We start from the raw sequence: 25,889 nt of genomic DNA, 5'->3' as shown, positions 1-25,889 counted from the left end.
AAAGGAAGGAGACTCTGGTACATGTTACAACAGGGATGAACCTTAAAAACATAATGCTAAGTAGAATAAGCAAGACATGGCCGGGCGCAGTGGCTCATACCTGTAATCCCAGCACTTTGGGAGGCCAAGGTAGGCAGACCACCTGAGGTCAGGGGTTCAAGACCAGCCTGGCCAACATGGTGAAACTCTGTATCTACTAAAAAATACAAAAAATTAGCTGGGTGTGGTGGCAGTTGCCTGTAATCACAGCTACTCGATAGGCTGAGGCAGGAGAATAGCTTGAACCCAAGAGGCAGAGGTTGCAGTGAGCCGAGATCGTGCCATTGCACTCCAGCCTGGGCAACAAGAGCGAAACTCCGTCTCAAAAAAAAAAAAAAAAAGATAAAATAGACAAGACACAAAAGGACAAATATTGTATGATTCCACTTATATGAGGTACTTAGAGACACAAGGTCAAATTCATAGAGACAGAAAGTAGAAGAGTGGTTGCCAGGGGCTGGGGGAGAGAATAATGGGCAGTTATTGTTTATGGACATAGGGTTTCAGTTTGGGATGTTGAAAAGTTCTGGAGATGGATAGCCACGCTGGTTGCACCACAGTGTGAATGCATTTAATGCCACTGAATTGTACACTTAGAAATAATTAAAATGGCAGGGCGTGGTGGTCACACCTGTAATCCCAGAACTTTGGGAGGCCGAGGTGGCAGATCACCTGAGGTCGGGAGCCTGACCAGTATGGAGAAAAAAACCCGTCTCTACTAAAAATACAAAATTAGCCAGGCGTGGTGGTGCATGCCTGTAATCCCAGCTACTCGGGAGGCTGAGGCAGGAGAATTGCTTGAACCCAGGAGGCGGAGGTTGTGGTGAGCCAAGATCACGCCATTGCACTCCAGCCTGGGCAACAAGAGCGAAACTCCGTCTCAAAAAAAAAAAAGAAGAAGAAATAATTAAAACGGTAAATTTTACATGGTATGTGTGTTTGTGTATATATGTATATGCATTATACATATAATTTTTTTGTGAGATTCTTCTGCCTCAGCCTCCCAAGTAACTGGGACTACAGGCACGTGCCACCACACCCAGCTAATTTTGGTACTAATATTTTTAGTAGAGACGAGGTTTTGCCATTTTGGCCAGGCTGGTCTCGAACTCCTGGCCTCAAGTGATGCAACCGCTTCAGCCTCCTGAGGTGTTGGGATTACAGGCATGAGCCACCGCACCCAGCTGGTGCACTGTGTATATTTTATCACAATTAAAAAATGTAGTAAAAAAAAGTGCCGCAGATAAAGAAGAGAAGAAAGGAGTTCATTTAAAGCTTCACAGCAATTATCTTTGGAGTGTGGATTACAGGCAACTTTGTTTTCTTCTTTATACTTTTTCTTATTTTCTACATTTTCTTCGATGAGCTTTTAAAATGAGGGGGAAAAACTTTTGGGGTTTTTCTTCATATCAATTATATTTATTTGGTCGTACAGCTTCTTCTTTCCTACCTCACCCCCCTTAAAAGTAGATTATGTATAAGGTATTTTAAAAGTAGATATGTATTTTACACACACACACACACACACACACACAAACTTATTTTTAGAGCAGTTTTAGGATCACATCAAAATTGAGCAGAAAGTAGAGAGATTTATTATATGTCCCCTGCCCCACATGTGCACAGCCTCCAAGTTTTGGGTTTTTTTAACTGCTGTATCTCCACTGGGATGACAATGGAAATGATGTCATCAAGCACCAATTTTAAAATGCCAATAATGATTTTCTCCAGAACAAATATGGAGTTTATCTTAATATTATGTGTTAAAACAGTTAAAAGTATTCTGAAGAGCAGACAAGCAATTTTGATACTTTAGGGAAGATTGATTTGGAATTTTTTTTAAGATGATTGTTCACTGTACCAGCAATAAACTTTAAATTACATAATACATACTGAAGACATGCCAGTCTCTCTTAATCAATTTAACAGACATTAGTTGAGCACCCAGGATGTGTCAGACCTGAGCCTTGGTGCACAGAAAACCCTTATCCTTTGAGCCTAAAATGTAAGGGGGTGGATCTTGACTGCTGAGAGTTCTCTCACTCTTCTATCACCACTTCCACCCCAGGGGTAACCATTGTTAATAAACTGAAGTATATGCTTCCAAATCATTTTGCAATGCACACCATATAAAAATACTCTTTTTACAAATATAGTTACAAAAATTACATTTTATGTTTTTAAATTTTTGTTTTTTAATTCTTATTTATTATGTTAGTTTTATTTTTATTATTTTTTATTATACTTTAAGTTCTAGGGTACATGTGCACAACATGCAGGTTTGTTACATATGTAAACGTGTGCCATGTTGGTGTGCTGCACCCATTAACTCGTCATTTACATTATGTGTATCTCCTAATGCTCTCTCTCCCCATTCCCGTGATCCCATGACAGGCCGTGGTGTGTGATGTTCCCCACCCTGTGTCCAAGTGTTCTCATTGTTCAATTCCCACCTATGAGTGAGAACATGTGGTGTCTGGATTTCTGTCCTTGCGATAGTTTGCTCAGAATGATGGTTTCCAGCTTCATCCATGTCCCTACAAAGGACATGAACTCATCCTTTTTTATGGCTGCATAGTATTCCATGGTATATATGTGCCACATTTTCTTAATCCAGTCTATCATTGTTGGACATTTGGGTTGGTTCCAAGTCTTTGCTATTGTGAATAGTGCCACAATAAACATACCTGTGCATGTGTCTTTATGGTAGCATGATATATAATCCTTTGGGTATATACCCAGTAATGGGATGGCTGGGTCAAATGGTATTTCTAGTTCTATATCCTTGAGGAATCGCCACACTGTCTTCCACAATGGTTGAACTAGTTTACAGTCCCACCAACAGTGTAAAAGCATTCCTATTTCTCCACATCCTCTCTAGCACCTGTTGTTTCCTGACTTTTTAATGATCACCATTCTAACTGATGTGAGATGGTATCTCATTGTGGTTTTGATTGGCATTTCTCTGATGGCCAGTGATGATAAGCATTTTTTCATGTGTCTGTTGGCTGCATAAATGTCTTCTTTTGGGAAGTGTCTGTTTAAATCCTTCGCCCACTTTTTGATGGGGTTGTTTGGTTTTTTCTTGTAAATTTGTTTAAGTTCTTTGTAGATTCTGGATATTAGTTCTTTGTCAGATGGGTAGATTGTAAAAATTTTTCTCCCATTCTGTAGGTTGCCTGTACACTCTGATGGTAGTTTCTATTGCTGTGCAGAAGCTCTTTAATTAGATCCCATTTGTCAATTTTGGCTTTTGTTGCCATTGCTTTTGGTGTTTTAGACATGAAGTCCTTGCCCATGCCTATGTCCTGAATGGTATTGCCTAGGTTTTCTTCTAGGGTTTTTATAGTTTTAGGTCTAACATTTAAGTCTTTAATCCATCTTGAATGAATTTTTGTATAAGGTGAAAGGAAGGGATCCAGTTTCAGCTTTCTACATATGGCTAGCCAGTTTTCCCAGCACCATTGATTAAATAGGGAATCCTTCCCCATTCCTTGTTTTTGTCAAGTTTGTCAAAGATCAGATGGTTGTAGATGTGTGGTATTATTTCTGAGGGCTCTGTTCTGTTCCATTGGTCTATATCTCTGTTTTGGTACCAGTATCATGCTGTTTTGGGTACTGTAGCCTTGTAGTATAGTTTGAAGTCAGGTAGTGTGATGCCTCCAGCTTTGTTCTTTTGGCTTAGTATTGTCTTGGCTATACAGGCTTTTTTTTTGATTCCATATAAACTTTAAAGTAGTTTTTTCCAATTCTTTGAAGAAAGTCAGTGCTAGCTTGATGGGGATGGCATTGAATCTACAAATTACCTTGGGCAGTATGGCCATTTTCACAATATTGATTCTTCCTATCCATGAGCATGGAATGTTCTTCCATTTGTTTGTGTCCTCCGTTATTTCATTGAGCAGTGGTTTGTAGTTCTCCTTGAAGAGTCCTTCACATCCCTTGTAAGTTGGATTCCTAAGTGTTTTATTCTCTTTGTAGCAATTGTGAATGGGAGTTCACTCATGATTTGGCTCTCTGTTTGTTACTGGTGTATAGGAATGCTTGTGATTTTTGCACATTCATTTTGTATTCTGAGACTTTGCTGAAGTTGCTTATCAGCTTAAGGAGATTTGGGGCTGAGACAATGGGGTTTTCTAAATATACAATCATGTCATCTGCATATAGGAACAATTTGACTTCCTCTTTTCCTAATTGAATACCCTTTATTTCTTTCTCTTGCCTGATTGCCCTGGCCAGAATTTCCAACACTGTGTTGAACAGGAGTGGTGAGAGAGGGCATCCCTGTCTTGTGCCAGTTTTCAAAGGGAATGCTTCCAGCTTTTGCCTATTCAGTATGGTATTGGCTGTGGGTTTGTCATAAATAGCTCTTATTATTTTGATATGTCCCATCAATACCTAGTTTATTGAAAGTTTTTAGTATGAAGGGCTGTTGAATTTTGTCAAAGGCCTTTTCTGCATCTATTGAGATAATTATGTGGTTTTTGTCTTTGGTTCTGTTTATATGATGGATTACATTTATTGATTTGTGTATATTGAACCAGCCTTGCATCCCAGGGATGAAGCCAACTTGATCGTGGTGGATAAGCTTTTTGATGTGCTGCTGGATTCGGTTCGCCAAGTATTTTATTGAGGATTTTTGCATTGATGTTCATCAGGGATATTGGTCTAAAATCCTCTCTTCTTGTTGTGTCTCTGCCAGGCTTTGGTATCAGGATGATGCTGGCCTTATAAAATGAGTTAGGGAGGATTCCCTCTTTTTCTATTGATTGGAATAATTTCAGAAGGAATGGTACCAGCTCCCCTTTGTACCTCTGGCAGACTTCAGCTGTGAATCTGTCTGGTCCTGGACTTTTTTTTTGGTTGGTAGGCTATTAATTATTGCCTCAATTTCAGAGCCTGTTATTGGTCTATTCAGGGATTCAAATTCTTCCTGGTTTAGTCTTGGGAGGGTGTATGTGCCAAGGAATTTATCCATTTCTTCTAGATTTTCTAGTTTATTTGCATAGAGGTGTTCATAGTGTTCTCTGATAGTAGTTTGTATTTCTGTGGGATCAGTGGTGATATCCCCTTTATCATTTTTTATTGCGTCTATTTGATTCTTCTCTCTTTTCTTCTTTATTAGTCTTGCTTGAGGTCTATCAATTTTGTTGATCTTTTCAAAAAACCAGCTCCTGGAATCATTGATTTTTTTGAAGTGTTTTTTGTGTATCTATCTCCTTCAGTTCTGTTCTGATCTTAGTTATTTCTTGCCTTCTGCTAGCTTCTGAATGTGTTTGCTCTTGCTTCTCTAGTTTTTTTCATTGTGATGTTATGGTGTCAATTTTAGATCTTTCCTGCTTTCTCTTAAGGGAATTTAGTGCCATAAATTTCCCTCTACACACTGCTTTAAATGTGTCCCGGAGATTCCGGTATGTTGTGTCTTTGTTCTCATTGGTTTCAGAGAACATCTTTATTTTTGCCTTCTTTTCGTTATGTACCCAGTAGTCATTCAGGAGCAGGTTGTTCAGTTTCCATGCAGTTGTGTGGTTTTGAGTGAGTTTCTGAATACTGAGTTCTAAATTGATTGCACTGTGGTCTGATAGACAGTTTGTTCTGATTTCTGTTCTTTTATATTTGCTGAGGAGTGCTTTATTTCCAACTATGTGGTCAATTTTGGAATAAGTGCGATGTGGTGCTGAGAATAATGTATATTCTGTTGATTTGGGGTGGAGAGTTCTGTAGATGTCTATTAGGTCTGCCTGGTGCAGAGCTGAGTTCAATTCCTGGATATCCTTGTTAACTTTCTGTCTTGTTGATCTGTCTAATGTTGACAGTGGGGTGTTAAAATCTCCCATTATTATTGTGTGGGAGTCTAAGTCTCTTTGTAGGTCTCTAAGGACTTGCTTTATGAATCTGGGTGCTCCTGTATTGGGTGCATATATATTTAGGATAGTTAGCTCTTCTTGTTGAATTGATTCCTTTACCATTATGTAATGGCCTTCTTTGCCTCTTTTGATCTTTGTTGGTTTAAAGTCTGCTTTATCAGAGACTAGGATTGCAACCCCTCCTTTTTGTTTTGTTTTCCATTTGCTTGGTAGATCTTCCTCCATCCCTTTATTTTGAGCCTATGTGTGTCTCTGCACATGAGATGGGTTTCCTGAATACAGCACACTGATGGGTCTTGACTCTGTATTCAATTTGCCAGTCTGTGTCTTTTAATTAGAGCATTTAGCCCATTTACATTTAAGGTTAATATCGTTACATGTGAATTTCATCCTGTTATTATGATGTTAGCTGGTTATTTTGCTCATTAGTTGATGCAGTTTCTTCCTAGCCTCTATGGTCTTTACAATTTGGCATGTTTTTGCAGTGGCTCGTACTGGTTGTTCCTTTCCATGTTTAGTGCTTCCTTCAGGAGCTCTTGTAAGGCAGGCCTGGTGGTGACAAAATCTCTCAGCATTTGCTTGTCTGTAAAGGATTTTATTTCTTCTTCACTTATGAAGCTTAGTTTGGCTGGATATGAAATTCTGGGTTGAAAATTCTTTTCTTTAAGAATGTTGAATATTGGCCCCCACTCTCTTCTGGCTTGTAGAGTTTCTGCCGAGAGATCAGCTGTTAGTCTGATGGGCTTTCCTTTGTGGGTAACCCGACCTTTCTCTCTGGCTGCCCTTAACATTTTCTCCTTCATTTCAACTTTGGTGAATCTGATAATTATGTGTCTTGGAGTTACTCTTCTCGAGGAGTATTTTTGTGGCATTCTCTGTATTTCCTGAATTTGAATGTTGGCCTGCCTTGCTAGGTTGGGGGAGTTCTGCTGGATAATATCCTTAAGAGTGTTTTCCATCTTGGTTCCATTCTCCCCATCACTTTCAGGTACACCAATCAGATGTAGATTTGGTCTTTTCACATAGTCCCCTATTTCTTGGAGGCTTTGTTCGTTTCTTTTTACTCTTTTTTCTCTAAACTTCTCTTCTCGCTTCATTTCATTCATTTTATCTTCAATCACTGATACCCTTTCTTCCACTTGATCAAATCGGCTACTGAAGCTTGTGCATGCATCACGTAGTTTTGTGCCATGGTTTTCGGTCATGTAAGGTCATGTAAGGTCTTCTCTACACTGTTTATTCTATTTAGCCATTTGTCTAATCTTTTTTCAAGGTTTTTAGCTTCTTTGCGATGGGTTCTAACATCCTCCTTTAGCTCAGAGAAGTTTGTTATTACCGATCATCTGAAGCCTTCTTCTCTCAACTCATCAAAGTCATTCTCCATCTAGCTTTGTTCCATTGCTGGCGAGGAGCTGCATTCCTTTGGAGGAGCAGAGGTGCTCTGATTTTTAGAATTTTCAGTTTTTCTGCTCTGGTTTCTCCCCATCTTTGTGGTTTTATCTACCTTTGGTCTTTGATGATGGTGACGTACAGATGGGGTTTTGGTGTGGATGTCCTTTCTGTTTGTTAGTTTTCCTCCTAACAGGACCCTCAGCTGCAGGTCTGTTGGAGTTTGCTGGAGGTCCACTCCAGACCCTGTTTGCCTTGGTATCACCAGTGGAGGCTGCAGAACAGTGAATATTGCAGAACGGCAAATGTTGCTGCCTGATCCTTCCTCTGGAAGCTTCGTCTCAGATGGGCACCTGGCTGTATGAGGTGTCAGTCAGCCCGTACTGGGAGGTGTCCCCCAGTTAGGCTACTTAGGGGTCAGGGACCCACTTGAGGAGGCAGTCTGTCTGTTCCCAGATCTCAAACTTCATGCTGGGAGAACCACTACTCTCTTCAAAGCTGTTAGACAGGGATGTTTAAGTCTGCAGAGGTTTCTGCTGCCTTTTGTTTGGCTATGCCCTGCCCCTAGAGGTGGAGTCTACAGAGGCAGGCAGGCCTCCTTGAGCTGTGGTGGGCTCCACCCAGTTTGAGCTTCCCGACCACTCTGTTCACCTACTCAAGCCTCAGCAATGGTGGACACCCCTCCCCCAGCCTCGCTGCCACCTTGCAGTTTGATCTCAGACTGCTGTGCTAGCAGTAAGCGAGGCTCCCTGGCGGTGGGACCCTCCAAGCCACGCACGGGATATAATCTCCTGGTGTGCTGTTTGCTAAGACCATTGGAAAAGCACAGTATTAGGGTGGGAGTGTCCCGATTTTCCAGGTACCGTCTGTCACGGCTTCCCTTGGCTAGGAAACGGAATTCCCCGACCCCTTGCACTTTCTGGGTGAGGTGATGCCCCGCCCTGCTTCAGTTCACACTCCGTGGGCTGCACCCACTGTCCAACAAGCCCCAGTGAGATGAACCTGTTACCTCAGTTGGAAATGCAGAAATCACCCGTCTTCTGCGTCACTCACGCTGGGAGCTGTAGACTGGAGCTGTTCCTATTTGGCCATCTTCAATTTTTATTTATTTTTTCGAAACAGGATTTTGCTCTGTCACCCAGGCCAGAGTGCAGTAGTGTGATCATAGGTCACTGCAGCCTCAAACTCCTGGGTTCAAGGAATCCTCTTGCCTCAATTTCCCAAATGGCTAGGACTACAGGCAAGCACCACCAGGCCAGGCTAATTTTTTGTATTTTTATTTATTTATTATTAATTTTTTTTTAGAGACAGGATCTTGCTATGTTGCCCAGGGTGGTTTCAAACTCCTGGTCTCAATCAATTGATCCCTCCGCCTCCCCCAAAGCTCTGGGATTACAGGCATGAACCACCGCACCTGGCTCAAAAATTACTTTTTAAATTCCACATTATGTTACTGACATTTTTCTATGTTACTACATAAAGACCTACCTTTTTGTTTTAACAGTTACAGAGTATTTCAAAGTGAGGGTATTCCATTATTATTTATTATTTAGTTAGGCATGTCCTTATTGATGGACATTTAAATTGCCTATAATATACAATAATAGCACTTGAATATTTACCCTTGTAAGCACCTATGACTTTTTTTTATTTATTTATTTATTTTAGAGACAGGGTCTTTCTCTGTCTCCCAGGCTAACGTGCAGTGGTGGTGTGATCATGGCTCACTGTAGCCTCAATCTCCCACCTCAGCCTCCCAAGTAGCTGAGACTACAGCCATGCACCCACTATATCTGGCTAATTTTTTGATTTTTTATAGAGATAAGGTCTCACTATGTTGCCCAGGTTGGCCTCTAGTACTTGGCCTCAAGTGACTCTCCTGCCTTGGCCTCTTGAAGTACTGGGATTACAGGTGTGAGCTACTGCAGATGGCCTTCTGTGACTATTTCTGAAGAACAAATATCTAGATGTGAAGTTGCTGGATCATGTCATACACTTTTAGTTTATACTATTTAATTGTTTTTATAATCTTTGTAGGCCATCTTAATCCATCTTGTAACATGGTGTAAACACACAGAGTGAGAACTTTACTTTCAAAAGACACAAGACAAAGAGGGAACTTTGTGTCTTTTCAGGAAGCCCACAGAACTGGAGGTGGGTCAGGAATGTTTAGTGAAGGCAGAGCAGATTAAGGGATTTTATTCTTTGTGCTCATCACTCTTCTTTGTACCTCTCTCTTCTTTAGATAACAGGAAACCATTTTGGACAACTGTCTATGGTTTGAACCAACAAATAAAGGGAAGACATTCTAACTGATGAAGCTGCTCAACAACAAAACCAGGAATCTTCTGAGACAGTGAGCTTCCCATGACTGGAATGGTTAAAGCTGAAGCCAAAATGGCTTACAAGAGAGGCCACACATTGTGCTGGTTAGAAGCACAGACCCTGGAGCCAGGATGCCTGGATTTGAATCCTGATTCTGATATATAGCTGGGAAACCTTGGGCAAGTTTACTTGACATTTTTTGTGCCTCAGTTTATTTATTATTGTTATTTTTTTCCAAGACGGAGTCTTGCTCTGTTGCCCAGAGCTGGAGTGCAATGGCACAATCTTGGCTCACTGCAACCTCCACCTCCCAGGTTCAAGTGATTCTCCTGCCTCAGCCTCCCAGGTAGCTGGGATTATAGGCGTAAACTACCATGCCTGGCTAATTTTTGTATTTTTAGTAGAGACGGGTTTCACTATGTTGGCCAGGTTGGTCTTGAACTCCTGACCTCGTGATCTGCCCACCTCAGCCTCCCAAAGTGCTGGGATTACAGGCATGAGCCACTGCACCCGGCGGTGCCTCAGTTTCTTCATCAGAAAATAGGAATAATAAAGTACCTACCTCATAGAGTTGTTACGCGTCACTTGTTCTCTCCATGTTTAAATATATCTTTCAAAAGAAACAAGGAAGAAATTAGCTTTCTAAGATTATATACCTTGTAACAGTTTTTTTGGTTTTTTGTTTGTTTGTTTGTTTGTTTTTGTTTTTTAATCCCCATAGAAGTTAAATCACCCAAAATGAGGTTGGGAGAGGGAAGACCCTGAGGATAAAAAACTGATCAGGAACTTTGGCTCTGAATCCCTCAGGCCTAGGTCCATTCCAGAGTTGTTAGGGGAGTAGCATCATAATAATGAAACTAACAAAACAAAAATGTATTTGAATACTTCTAGGAAATTCTCTGCAGGAAAGTTGGAAGTCAAGCATCATATCTCATCATGGTGAAGTGAAAAGAACACTGGATGGGAGTCACAGACTAGGGTTTTAGTTCTAAATCTGTCACTGTGCCACCTTGGTCAAATGACTTCATCTGCCTGAGTCTCATTTTCCTTAAAATAAAATCATCTCCATGCACTTTACACCCATTAGCTCCCCAAATCTTTGATTTTAACAATTAGTACTCAAGTTCAGAAGATAGCTGCTTGTCAAGCCCCTCACACTAAGGCAAATGAAGGGCTGTGGTATGTACGTAAAACCCCTCCATCAAGGAAGCAAATCAAGGGAATCCCAGAGGGCTGAAATGTAGAATAGGGTGCTTATCAAGGATTCTGTTCTCTAGGGAACAGTTTGATGTAGATGTTTCTTTCTAACCACAGATTGTCAAAACTGGAAAGTACCCACTCTTGCCCTCTCATTCTGCAGGTTCACAAAGGTTAACTAACCTGGCTGAGGTCATCCACCCAGGAAATGGCAGAGATGGGACTAGATCTCATGTCTTCTGACAGATCAGAGTTTTGCCACTACCCTTGTTATCTGGAAGTGTGGGGCTCAGGGCCTAGCACACAGCAAGTGATCAGTTACATTAGGTTTTTAGTAAAATAGCATCCTGGACACAAAGCTGGGCTGGGACTAAAGTGAGGCAATAAAGCACCTGTGTCAAGTACAAAATTTAAAAAGGGCAGGGAGCAAAATGTTCAGTATTCAAAACAAATAATATTTTACAAGTTGAATATCTCTGATCTGAAATGCTTGGGACCAGGAATATTTTGGATTTCAGTATGGGTTTTTGTTTGGTTGGTTGGTTTTTGTTTTGTTTCGTTTTGCATATACATAACGAGGTATCTTGGGGATGGGACCCAAGTTTAAACACGAAATTCATTTATGTTTTCATATATACTTTACACACATAGTCTGACGGTAATTTTACACAATTTTTTTTTGTTTGTTTTTGAGACGGAGTCTCACTCTGTCTCCCAAGCTGGAGTGCAGTGGCACAATCTCGGCTCACTGCAACCTCCCAGGTTCAAGTGATTCTTCCGCCTCAGCCTCCTGAGTAGCTGGGATTACAGGTGCCCACCACGACGACTGGCAAATTTTTTGTGTTTTTAGTAGAGATGGGGTTTCACCACGTTGGCCAGGCTGGTCTCAAACTCCTGGCCTCAGGTCATCCGCCCGCCTCAGCCTCCCAAAGTGCTGGGATTATAGGCGTGAGCCACCACACCCAGCCTACAATATTTTTTAAAATGTGCATGAAACCAAGTTTGTATACACGGAACCATCAGAAAGCAAAGGTGTCACTATCTCAGGACCCATGTAGACAATCTGTGGTTGTTTGGCATCGCCATCACTCACTTAGGGATGCTGAATAAACTGTGTGTTGTGTGCCTGTGTTTTGACTGTGACCTGTCACATGAGATAGATTGTGGAATTTTCCACTTGTGGTGTCATGTCAGCACTCAAAAAGTTTTGGAGCATTTTGGATTTTGAATTTTCTGATTAGGGATACTCAACCTATAATGCACTATTTAATTTTTTTAAAATCCATGATGAACAAAATACAAAATATAGAAATTTAATCAAAGACAAGCTCTGACCCTGCACTTGGACAATCCTGTCTCACCCATCTCACCATACTCCCTAGTTCCAATAAAAGGTTGTTTACAAAAAAAGGCAACAGTCCATGGTTTGCAGATATGATTGTTTAAAATGCTACATTAAAATATTATCCATCTTGGCCCAGCGGGGTGGCTCATGCCTGTAATCCCAGCACTTTGGGAGGCCCAGACGGGCAGATCACTTGAGGTCAGGAGTTCGAGACCAGCCTGGCTAACGTGGTGAAACCCCGTCTCTACTAAAAATACAAAGATTAGCCAGGTGTGGTGGTGCGTGCCTTTAATTCCAGCTACTCGGGAGGCTGAGGCAGGAGAATCACTTGAACCTGGGAGGTGAGACTGCAGTGAACCGAGATTGCACCACAGCACTCAAGCCTAGGTGACAGAGTGAGACTTCGTCTCAAATAAATAAATAAATAAAATATTATCCATCTTGATTTCCATACTTTTGTATGGCCCCTTAAATTGTGTATCCAACGCATAATTTGGACACTCCTCAACCTAGTCCTATCTCTGGGCACGACAAGAAATTCTGGGTCCTCAGGCCCAGGTCATAGGGGCATGCTGTACCTAGAATCCAAGGTTTCCTAACCTGGGAGTCTGTAGATGGGTTCCTCCGATTACAGGCAAAATACTGTGTTGACATTTCTCTTCCCAGGGAAACGGCTTAGTTTTCGTCTAAATCTCAAAAGACCCCAAAAAGGTTAAGAAATGCTGGCACAGAAGGAGACATTAAGTTTGCTTCTAATACTCTCAACCTACCCCCCCCCCCCCAATTTTCCTATGTCCCCATTCCCAGCCTAAAACTTGCTGCCTTAAAACGTATCGCCCTGCACGTTTTCAGGTAGGGAATGCGGACATACGAAAATTTAAGGAATAGGCTAAGACATGCATTCCCACTGAAATGCAAATGACTTTATAAGACACAAAGCCCAGAGCACTGTTTATTCACGGCAGCTCAAAAGCCTTGGGCCAATTTTAAGTCTCCCTAGGATAGCAATTAACGCAATGGACACAGGCCTTTCCCCTCAAATCACGCCTGTCACCATGCGTCCTTGGAAGCCTCCTAACCCTTCCCTGGCATGTCACGACACCTCCAGACGGCCACAATCAACACCCTTTCGACAGGTCGTGGGGCGTGAGCAAAGGCAACACCTGCCTGAAAAGGTTATTAGCTCCGCGAAGCGAGCAACTCAGCAAGAACGCCTCCTCCCTTCTCAGGAATTCGCCTCTCAGAAGCGCAGGCCTCGAAGCCGGAAGCGTGGGGGCGGTGCCTGCGCGGGGGCTCACGGGAGAGGGGCGGGGCCGGGACTCCCCAGCAGCTGCGCCGGTCCCGATTGAAAGTTGATTAGTGGCTCCTTGTTTCATGCTACCAATGTTACTGCAATCGAACTGGCAAATATTTGCCTTGGGATTAGAGTGACTGAAAATATTTGGTTGGAGCCAGATGCGTCGCGTGTCTGTCCCTGAAATATTAGCTAAAGGAGTGATTTAGCAAAATAAAATGGTGGGTGGGGCCCCTGCCTGGCGGAGCTGTTTACTTTACTCGGAGTGGAGCTTCTAACAATCCTGGAGGGAAGGTGAACAGCTGGGAAGCAGGCCAGACCCAGAGGGAGAAAGGGTCTGTTTTGGTTTGGGGCGGATGGTTTTACATAAATCAGAGATGTGAGAATACACATCTTCCTTAAAAAGTTCTTTGTAATATTCCCAAACAGATGACTGTCTGGAGATAAACCGTGAAGTGTTTTTGTTATATACAATTGTAGAGCTCATCTGAAATAAAGGCGCTTGTTACTAGGAAACCAACAGCACCACTCAGAAATGCTGCTGTTCTCTGAGCAGCTTGTCTGTTCCTGAGGTGTTGGTGAGCCAATTCATACAGCTCAGTGTTGTCCAACATGCCTACTGCTTCGTACCTAGCAATGTGGTCACCTCGGTTGGCGCATTGTCTAGCAGTTTCACAGCCAGCACAAACCCAAGATGAGTTATCATTAGCTCCATTTTGTAGATGAGGATCAGTTTCTGAGCCACAGCAAAATATGCCCAAGATCTCCGAACTCGAGAGTGGCAGAGCTGGGATTGGAACCCAGACTCTCTCTGGACCCCTTGAGAGTCCACGTGATTGTGTGATAGGTCCTATAATTCTACACATGAGGGCAGTGGGACTCATGCTGCTGATTGGGACACTTTGTGTGTCTGTGGCCAAAGGTAACCTCTTTCGCTGATCCTTGTTGCTAACTATGCAGTACTGGGAGATGCTGCTTCTGAGGAAAATAAAACTAAAAATAAAACAAATGCAACTACAATAAGCTGCTAGCAAAGCACTCAAAAGAAGTGGGCCGGGTGCGATTGCTCACGCCTGTAATCCCAGCACTTTGGGAGGCCCAGGCGGGCGGATCACCTGAGGCCAGGAGTTTGAGACCAGACTGGCCAACATGGTGAAACCCCATCTCTACTAAAAATACAAAAATTAGCCGGGCGCGGTGGTGGGTGCCTGTAATCCCAGCTACTCGGGAGGCTGAGGCAGGAGAATAACTCGAATCCAGGAGGCAGAGGTTGGAGTAAGCCGAGATCACGCCACTGCACTCCAGCCTAGGTGACAGAGTGAGACTCGGTCCCCCACCCCCCAGCAAAAAAAATAGTGAATATTTTATTTCTTTTTTTTTGTTTTCAAATGTAAAGAGAATACAAAGTTTGTAGGGGCATGGACTCAATAGAAATTTTATTTCCTAAGGGCAGACAAAGATTCAGAGGAGGCAGGCCGGGTGCGGTGGCTCACGCTTGTAATCCCAACACTTCAGGAGGCCGAGGCAGGCGGATCCCTTGAGGTCAGGAGTTCGAGACCAGCCTGGCCAACATGGTGAAACCCCGTCTCTACTAAAAATTCAATAATTAGCTGGGCATCGTGGCAGTCGCCTGTAGTCCCAGCTATTCAGGAGGCTGAGGCAGAAGAATCGTTCGAACCCAGGAGGCGGAGGCTGCAGTGAGCCGAGATCGCACCACTGCACTGAAGTTTGGGCGACAGAGGGAGACCCTGTCTCAAAAAAAAAAAAAAAAAAAAAAAGGAGGCAAATCACCTATAACAGAATGTACCTACTTTCTCTAACCCTAGTGTGCTTTTTAAAACTATAATCTGTGTCTAAAGACATGACTTTTGTTTTAAGAGGTTACTTTCCAATCAAATAGTTACTTTGTAACAACTGATTGTCTTTAATTAAACAAATATTTTTTCTAGAACAGACTCTGTTTACACAAGCCATGTAATATGAAATTACAGTTACCAAAATGTAATTTCCAGCTTCCCAATCACTTGGCCTAGAAACCTCGAAATTAGCTTCTGCCTCACCTTTGCCACTCACATCCTGCTCAAAACTTTTAGTGGCTTCCCTCTGCGATGAGACAATCGCTTAACTCTAGCCTGGCATTCAAGACACTCCTTGGTCTGTCTCAACCTAACTGAAAGCTCAAGCTGGGAGCCAGGAGAGCTTGAGGTCCAATTCCTTCCCCACCACTGAATAACTGAGAGGACGCCTGTCTCTGTGAGCCTTAGTGCCTTCATCTGTCAAATGAATGTGTTGGGATAAATTATTCGCTGCCCTTTATAACTGGAACTTTCCTGGCATCTGCTCTTCTAGCCTTCTTTCCTGTGTCTTCCCTTCATGTACCACATGCTCTGGCCCCTACACAACCCAGGACGCTTCACATGCTCTGAACATTCCCACTTCTGACTTCCTGCCTTTATTTAGAATGCTCCTTCTCCTTCTCCAGATGACCAAATCCTTCACTTAAAGACTCAAAGATACTGCCAACCCCCCAGGAAGTTTCCTCAGTTTCCTTGATAGGAAGTCATTTATTCAACTGAGGAATTGCATAGCCTGGTATCTGACATCAGCACCACCACCCACTTTTGAGCACAGAGCCATGTTTGGATTATTTACATACCATCAGGTCTAGGTCATCTTTGTATCTTCCCCAATGCCAGGTTAAAAGAAGCCATTTAACTAAATAACAGCAGGTAATAAATGGATATTAAATGTTAACCAATATTAGCTATCAGCAAGTAATAAACACCTATTAAATTGTAAACTACTATTTTTAATACTAATGATGATAACAGATGTTTGTTAAATAAGTAAATGAATGAAATAAATTGCAAACCAAAAAGCCTATGAAAATATGCCAAGTTTTGTTAGGCTGAGTCCCTAGAAATAAAGTCAAAGGACATACATTCCCTGGAAACATCCAGGAAACAGAGCCAGTGTTTGGGGCCAAGATTTCCAGTTGTACATGTGTAGATATGTTTAAATTTAAAGACAGCCCATAGGAATCTTAAAGTTTTGAATGGGTAATTTACATCAGATTTTAATCTCATCATCTTGAAATTCTCCATTCTTCCTATTTGAATAAATATCCTCACACATTTTTAAAAAATGAAACTTTAAAATTTCAAAAACAGTATGACTCCTTTATTAGTTTAACTGAAAATGGTATATAAATAAATCTCAAATTCAGTGGTCAAATATGACACCAAGCTACCTCAAGTATTTTAATATATAAATATCTACAGGTACTTGCCTGGTTGGAAACAGTCATTGCAAATGAATGAAGGCAAGAAGCTGCTATTGAGCACTGTGGAGTAAGACCTGCAGTTATGGAAACAAAGTGTCTCTGGGTCTCAAGGAAACTTTTTTTTTTTTTTGCTTTTGAGATGGAGTCTTGCTGTGTTACCCAGGCTGGAGTGCAGTGGCAAGATCTTGGGTCACTGCAGCCTCCACCTCCCGGGCTCAAGCAATTCTCCTGCCTCAGCTTCCTGAGTAGCTGGGGCTACAGGCACCCACCACCATGCCTGGCTAATTTTTGTATTTGTATTTGTATTTATTTTTATTTTTATTTTGAGATGGAGTCTTGCTCTGTCTCCCAGGCTGGAGTGCAGTGGCGCATCTCTGCTCACTGCAAACCCCACCTCCTGGGTTCAAGCAATTCTCCTGCCTCAGCCTCCTGAGTAGCTGGGACTACAGGCACCCACCACCATGCCTGACTAATTTTTGTATTTTTAGTGGAGACGGGATTTCACCATGTTGGCCAGGCTGGTCTTGAACTCCTGACCTCAGGTGATCCACCTGCCTCAGCCTCCCAAAGTGCTGGGATTACAGGTGAGCCACTGCACCCGGTTCAAGAAAACATTTGACCATGAATTCGAATCAGCACCAAATCTTCACCTTGGCTAGTGAGAGGGCACAGCAAGCATCAGTGAGGCTAGGAATGGAGAAATGTTTCTGACACTGCCTTTCTTTTCTTTCTTTCTCTTTCTCCTTTTCCTTTCCTTTCCTCTCCCTTTCTTTCCCTTCCTTCCTTTTCTTTTCTTCTTTCTCTTTCTTTCTTTCCTTCTTTTTCTTTCTTTCTTTTCCTTTCTTTCCTTCTTTTCTTTCTTTCCCCTCCCGCCCTCCCTCCCTCCCTTCCTTCCTTCCTTTTCCTTTCTTCTTTCTTTCCTTCTGATCCAAAAGTAATGCAAAGTTACATAAAATTCAAACATTGCAGAGTACATAACACATATATCATAATCTCCCCAAGTTCCATCCCACTTCAGCCCATCCCCATGTAATCAATGTTAACATTTTGGTGTACTTGTACGTTCTTCTGATTTTTTTCCTATGTATGCTAACATTATTATTGTTATCATTGATTTTTACCACTCGGGAACTTGCTTTGCCACTATCAAATCGCTAGCATTATGACATACGGATGTGCCCATGTCTTTGCTGAGCAGATATTACCAAGGTTTCACTTGATGAACATCTTTGTGTATTATATCTTTTGCTTATGACATTACTTTCAGACAGGGCAGACTCCATCTTCAAAAGCTGTGGAGGAGGAGATTCAGCGGATTTCTCAGTGATAAAGCAGTTAGTCAGCAGAGTAGTTTCAAGGCAGATTAGATAAACCATACTTGAGAACAGCAGAAGGAATCCCACCACATCCACATTCAAGGGAACTTTCCCAGAGGCTTGGATAAACCCAGCTCTCTGCCCTCCTCCCTCAGCAGCCACCACACAAGACCAGATTTATCTTTGGAAACCAAGCCAGTTATCTTCCATACCCAGTTCTCTCTGCAACACGTAGATCTGGAGGGCATTATCATATCACAATGTGTGTAAAATGCATAAAGAGCAGGCTATCTCATCTGTGAATTAGAAGGATGATTGGTGTGAGGAGTCAAGAAGTTCAACATTGAAGACTTTCAGTGGTGGGTGGGCGGGGGGCAGCGAAGTGGGGGTACATTCGAAAAGTCTTCGTATAATTAGGAGAAAGGTTGGCAGCTTCGCACCCATCTAGCAGCCCAGACCCAGTGCTTCCATGCAGAGCTCTCAGCCTGCAGGCTCCTCGGAGAGCCTCTAGAATTCCTTCTGACCGGCTGGAAGGGTGCCTTCCCAAGCAAGGCTCCTCTGAATGGGGGTTTGCTTTGTCCCTGCTCAGCCAGCCTCCAAACCAGTCAGGTTCTGGTATGAGAGAGAAGAGCCCCTGCTTCCTATTTGGTGAGCACTGAACTTCTGAACTTGTGAGTGCTTATGATGTTGTGAGGGCTGCTCACTCAAATAAACCATTTCTGACCTTTTTCTTTCTTTTTTTTTTTTTTTTTGGCTTGAGTCAAATTTCCTCTTTCTCTGGGTTCATGAGGATTTAAAAATACAGTATCATCCAATTTGAACTTCTCCAACCCTCTCATTTGACAAGGAAACTGGGGCCAAATAATGAAATGACTAGCCTCAGGTTACACTTTGTGAGTAATAGAGCTCTTCAGTTCCTCCACATTCCTTCTTGTCTTTGAATTAGTATCATCAACTCGTTAACATCAGGAGCTATCAGAACAAGTAGGACTTGCCTATTAAAGGGTCCCTGTCTTGAATGCCACAGAGAGAGATTTATCAAAAAGAAATAACAGTAATAATAATAAATTATTATATATGTAATATATTTTTATTTTTTAATGTAATAACTATTATTATAATGATAACATGCCAGGCACTGATCTAAGTGCTCTAGACCCTGTTAGTATCTGTGCTTTTTTCTCTCTTTCTTGCTTTGCATTCTCGTGAATTGATTTTTTTTTCCAATTTCATTTCCCTTAACTTGTTTGGAAAGTATATGCATTGTGTTTCTTATTTCAGGGGTTACACTAGCTTGTTTAGCATTCTGACCTAAGGTGAAGTCTGAAGTTGATATCTTTACCTTACTCCTAAATAATCAAGAACTTTGGACAACTTTAATTCTAGTATAAGCCCAGTATGTTAATTCTCTTTTTTCCCTCCAAAAGTTGAACATTGTTATAGTTTGTTGTTCCATAGTCAATGTTTGCTGAGATATGCCCTCATATTCCATATTCACTGCTCCTTTTTATTTATTTATTTTTTTTGAGACAGGGTCTCACTGTGTTATCCAGGCTGGAGTTCAGTGGCGCACACAGGCTCACTGCAGCCCTGACCTCCTGGCCTCAAGTGATCCTCCCACCTCAGCCACCCAAGTAACTGGGACTACAGGTGCATGCCACTGCATCTTTTTTTTTTTTTTTTTTTTTAAGAGATGAGGTCTCACTATGTTCACCTGGCTGGTCTCAAACTTCTGGTCTCAAGTGATTCTCCAGCCTTTGGCCTCCCAAAGCACTGGATTACAGGCATGAGCCACCGCATCCATCCACTCGCCACTCTTTTTTGCATCTTGGGCTTTTCAGTTTTTATTCTCTTAAAGCATATCCTTTAGGATTTCCTTTAATGAATCTCTTTGGATGGTAAATTTTCAAGTTATTGGGGAGGCAGATGTTTTCATTGTTTTTCTCTGTTTTGTTTGCCTGAAAATATTGTTTTTTTTTGTTTTGTTTTGTTTTGTTTTTGAGACAGAGTTTCGCTCTTGTTACCCAGGCTGGAGTGCAATGGTGCGATCTTGGCTCACCACAACCTCCATCTCCCAGGTTCAAGTGCTTCTCCTGCCTCAGCCTCCCGAGTAGCTGGGATTACAGGCATGCGCCACCATGCCCGGCTAATTTTGCATTTTGACTAGATGGGGTCTCGAACTCCGTACCTCAGGTGATCCACGTGCCTCGGCCTCCCAAAGTGCTGGGATTACAAGCATGAGCCACTGTGTTGGGCTGAAAATATTCTTTATATAATTTGTTTTTCTTGAAATATAACCTCACTGGGTGTGAAATTCTAGGTTGATAGCCATTTTCTCTCAACACATCAAAGAAATTATAACATTGCATTCTCTTAATTGTTCTTAAAAAGTGAACTATATGCCTAATTGCCCATTTTCTTGTAGGTGATTTGTCTTTTCTCCCTGGAAGCTTTTACGAGTCTCCTCTCTCTCTCTCTCTCTCTCGTTTATGTGAATATCCTGCAGTTTCACTATGATGTCTCTAGGTGAAAAGTTTCTTTAATATATCCTGCTTGAGATTCACTGGGTTCCCTGGATCTGAGAAATACTGTTCTTTTCCATTCTCATTATTATTTCCTTCTGCAACTGTTTGCTGACTTTCATACTCTAGTCTTAGTCTCTTTATAACACATCCCTCTTTCTAGCTCTCTCTAATACATGTGGATAATATCTTCAGATCCAGTTTTTTAATTCTTTCTTCAGCTATGTTTAGTTTCTTTTTAGTGCATTGAGATTTTTAAAAGCAGCTTTATTGAGGCATCAACATAAAATCAGCTGCACATATTTAAATTGTACATTTTGATAGATTTTGATATGTGAATGTGCTTATGAAACAATTACTACAACCAAGATAATGAGTAAATCATTCGCCTCCAAAAGTTTCCTCATGCCCCTTTCTAATGTTTTCCTCTCATCTTTCCCTACCCTCACTCCCCGCCAAGCAACCATTAATTTGCCTTCTGTCATTATTAGTTTGCATTTTCTAGAATTGTATAGTACAAAATCATACAATACAACTTCTTTTTTTGGTCTGACTTTTTTCACTGAGCAAAATTATTTGAAAGTTCATTCATGTGTTTATCAATAGTTCATTTCTTTTTATTGCTGTATAGTACTCCACTGTATGGATAGACCACAGTTTGTCTTGTCATCTGGGCATTTCCAGTTCTTGGCTATTACAAATAAAATTGCTATAAACATTCATGTAGATCTTTAAATTTTAAAAAAAATTTTCTATTTGTATATAATAATCATACATATTTATGGGATACATGTGATATTTTATTTATTTATTTTTTTGAGACAGAGTTTCACTCTGTTGCCCAGGCTGGAATGCAGTGGCCAGATCTTAGCTCACTGCAACCTCCACCTCCCGGGTTCAAGTGATTCTCCTGCTTCAGCCTCCTGAATAGCTGGGATTACAGGTGCCTGCCACCATGCCCAGATAATTTTTGTATTTTTAGTAGAGACGAGGTTTCACCATGTTGGCCAGGCTTGTCTCGAATTCCTGACCTTGTGATCCACCCACCTTGGCTTCCCAAAGTGCTGGGATTACAGGCATGAGCCACCATGCCCGGCACATGTGATATTTTAATACATACATAAAATGTGTGATGATCAAATCAGGGTATTTAGAGTATCCATTACCTGAAACAGCTATCATTTCTTTCTGTTGGGAACATTTCAAATCTTCTCTTCCAGCTATTTTGAAATATACAATAAATTATTGTTAACTATAGTCACCTTACTATGCTATCGAACACTAGAACTTATTTCTTCTATCTAATTGTGTGTTCGTACCCGTTAACCAACCTCTCTTAATTCCACCCCACCCCTACCCCCATGCAGACACCCATCCCAGTCTCTGGTATCTATCATCCTACTTTCTACCTCCATGAGATCTACTTTTTTAGCTCCCACATATGAGTAAGAACATACAATATCTGTCTTTCAGTGGCTGGTTTATTTCATCTAACATAATGATCTGCAGTTATTTCCATGTTGCTGCAAATGATGGCTTTTTATGGCTGAATAGTATTCCTTTGTGTATATATACCACATTTTCTTTATCCATTCATCTGTTGATAGACACTTAGGTTGAATCCATATCTTTGCTATTGTGAATAGTGCTGCGATAAATACAAGGGTGCAGATACCCCTTTAATTTACTGATCTCCTTTCCTTTGGATAAATATCCAGTAGTGAAATTACTGGATCATATGGGAGTTCTATTTTTAGTTTTTTGAGAAACATCCATACTGTTTCCATAATGGCTGTACTAGTTTAGATTCCCACCAACAGTGTGTAAGAGTTCCATTATAACCACAACTTTGCCAACATTTTTTTTTTTGTCTTTTTAGTAATAGCCATTCCAACTGGGGTAAGATGATATCTCGTTATGGTTTTGATTTGCCTTTCCTTGTTGATTACTGATGTTGAGCTTTTTTTCATATGTCTGTTAGCCATTTATATGTCTTCTTTTGATAAATGTCTATTCAGATCATTTGCCCACTTTTTAATGTTTTTTGTTTGTTTGTTTACTGTTGAGTTGTTTGAATTCGCTATCTATTCTGAATATTAGTTCCTTTCTGGATAAATAAGTTTGCAAATACTTTCTTTTATTCTACAGGTTGTCTCTTCAGTCTGTTGATTGTTTCTTTTGCTGTGCAGAAGCGTTTTACATGTATATACCTTTATTTTTTTTTTTTGAGATGGAGTCTCCCTCCGTCGCTCAGGCTGGTGTGCAGTGGCTCAATCTCGGCTGACTGCAAGCTCCGCCTCCTGGGTTCGAATGATATTCCTGCCTCAGCCTCCCGAGTAGCTGGGACTACAGGCGCCCACCACCACGCCCAGCTAATTTTTGTATTTTTAGTAGAGACGGGGTTTCACCATATTGGCCAGGCTGGTCTTGAACTCCTGACCTTCTGATCTGCCCACCTTGGCTTCCCAAAGTGCTGGGATTACAGGTGTGAGTCATTGTGCCCAGCCTAGATGTATATATCTTTTTATAGACATGTGCTTTCATTTTTCTTTGGGTATATATGTAGGAATGAAATGGCTGAATTATATAATAGGTGTATGTTTAACTATTTTTTTTTTTTTGTCTCGTTTTGTTTTTGAGACGGAGTCTCGCTCTGTCACACAGGCTGGAGTGCAGTGTCGCGATCTCGGCTCACTGCGACCTCCACCTCCCAGGTTCAAGCAATTCTCTTGCCTCGGCCTCCCGAGTAGCTGGGATTACAGGCACTCTGTACCCTGACCGGCTAACATTTGTATTTTTTGTAGAGACGGGGTTTCACTGTGTTGGCCAGACTGGTCTTCAACTCCTGACCTCAGATGATCCGCCCGCCTCGGCCTCCCAAAGTGCTGGGATTACAGGCATGAGCCACAATGCCCGGCCTGTTTAACTATTACTTAACATACTGCCAAAGGGTTTTCCAAGTGGTAGTACCATTTTACGTTCCTACCAGCCGTGAATGAGGGTTTTCCATACCCTTGCCAATACATGGTAGTATGAAGCCTTTTTTTTTTTTTTTTTTTTGAGACGGAGTCTCGCTTTGTCGCCCAGACTGGAGTGCAGTGGCGTGATCTCGGCTCACTTCAACCTCCGCCTCCCGGGTTCAAGCGATTCTCCCATCTCAGCCTCCCGAGTAGCTGGATTACAGGCACACGCCACCACTCCCGGCTAATTTTTTTGTATTTTAGTAGAGACGGGGTTTCACCGTGCTGCCCAGGCTAGTCTCGAACTCCTGAGCTCAGGCGATCTGCCCCTTCGCCCTCCCAAAATGCTGGGATTACAGGCGTGAACCACCGTGCCCGGCCTTATGAAACTTTTTAATTGCAGCCGTTCTACTGGCGTATAACAGTGTGTTTTTAATTTGTGTTTTCCTAATGACTAATGATGTTGAGCATGTTTTCATGTGATTATTTGCCAATCATATCTTCTTTGGTGAATGTCTGTTCAAATGTTTTGACTATTTTTAAATTAGATTGTCTTCTCATTAAGTTGTAATAATTATATATTCTAGATGTACGAATTTATTTTTTTCACCCCACCTTCCCTACTCACCCAAGATATAAGAATTTAGATATATATTTTGCTAATATTTTCTCCCATTCAGTAGTTTTCCCTTTTTTTTTTCTTTTTTTTTTGAGATGGAGTTTCATTCTTGTCGCCCAGGTTGGAGTGCAATGGTGCGATCTCGGCTCAGTGCAACCTCTGCCTCCTGGGTTCAAGTGATTCTCCTGCCTCAGCCTCCCAAGTAGCTGGGATTACAGGCACCTGTCACCATACCCTGCTAATTTTTGTATTTTTAGTAGAGATGGGGTTTCACCATGTTGACCAGGTGGTCTCGAACTCCCGACTTCAGGTGATCCACCTGCCTTGGCCTCCCAAAGTGCTGGGGTTACAGGCATGAGCCACCACTGCACCACGCCCCCTTTCCATTTTTTAATGGTGCCCTTTGAGAAGCAAAACTTTATTTATTTATTTATTTTTGAGACAAAGTCTCGCCCTGCCGCCAAGCTGGAGTGCAGTGGCGAGATCTCAGCTCACTGCAACCTCCGCCTCCCGAGTTCAAGTGATTCTCCTGCCTCAGCCTCCCGAGTAGCTGGGACTACAGGCGTGCATCACCACGCCCAGCTAATTTTTCTATTTTTAATAGCGATAGGGTTTCACCATGTTGGCCAGGATGGTCTTGATCTCTTGACCTCATGATCCATCCGCCTCGGCCTCCCAAAGTGCTAGGATTACAGGCATGAGCCAACGTGCCCAGCGAAAAGCAAAACTTTTAAATCTTGATGAAGTCCAGTTTATTTATGTTTCCTATTATAGTCATGATTTTTGTGTCACACTATTAAAAATCTTTGACAAATTCAAGGTAAGATTTTCTTGTACATTTGCATCCAGAAATTTCCTAGTTTTGATTCTATATGTTTAGGTGAGTGTTGAGTTCATTTTTATTTTTATCTATTTTTTTTGAGATGGAGTGTTGCTCTTGTTGTCCAGGCTGGAGTGCAATGGCACGATCTTGGCTCACCACAGCCTCTGGGTTCAAGTGATTTTCCTGCCTCAGCCTCTCAAGTAGCTGGGATTGCAGGCATGCGCCACCATGCCCAGCTAATTTTTTTTTTGTATTTTTAGTAGAGACGTGGTTTCATTATGTTGGCCAGACTGGTCTCGAACTCCTGACCTCCTGATCTGTCCGCCTCGGCCTCCTAAAGTGCTGGGATTACAGGCATGAGCCACCGCGCCCCATCTGAGTTAATTTGTAAATATGGTAGGATGTAGCATCAAAGTTGATATCTTTCCATGTGGCTATCAATTATTCCAACACTATTTGTTGAAAAGATTATTTTCCCCCATTGAATTATCTTGGTAGTTTGTTAAAAAGCAACTGACCAGTTATGCCTGGGTCTATTTCTTGACTTTCTGTTCTTTTACACTGATTGATTTGTCTATCTTTACACCAAGACTATACTGTCTTAATTATTGTAGTTTTATAATAAGTTCTGAAATCTGGCAGTGTAAGTACTCCAATTTTGTGGGGTTTTTTAAATGTTGCTTTAGTTATTCTAGGTCTATATAAACTCCATTTCTATGTAAACTACAGAATGAGTAGGTTAATTTATACCAAAAAAGCCTGTTGGGATTTTGATTGGGACATAATTGAATCTATAAATCAATTTGGGGAGAACTTATATTTTAATGACACTGAGTCGTCGTCTTCTTCTTCTTCTTTTTTTGAGACAGAGTTTTGCTCTTGTTGCCCAGGCTGGGGTGTGATAGCATAA

The 25,889-nt window shown here is 41.7% G+C and overlaps 1 protein-coding gene across 1 annotated transcript in view; it reads right to left on the bottom strand.

The window, feature by feature from the left end:
* GLMN (glomulin, FKBP associated protein) overlaps positions 1–13,422 on the bottom strand; it is a 195,505-nt gene extending 182,083 nt beyond the window's left edge. Inside the window, 2 exon segments of the mRNA NM_001246440.2 lie at positions 10,183–10,230; positions 13,330–13,422. The gene's annotated coding sequence lies outside the window, so the exon portion shown is untranslated.
* Between the last annotated feature and the right edge of the window lie 12,467 nt (positions 13,423–25,889).

This window comes from Pan troglodytes, chromosome 1 (genome assembly GCF_028858775.2).
Source record: "Pan troglodytes isolate AG18354 chromosome 1, NHGRI_mPanTro3-v2.0_pri, whole genome shotgun sequence".
Taxonomy (NCBI): Eukaryota; Metazoa; Chordata; class Mammalia; order Primates; family Hominidae; genus Pan; species Pan troglodytes.
Note: the sequence above shows the minus strand (reverse complement) of the source record. Positions and strands in the feature narration are given on the sequence as shown.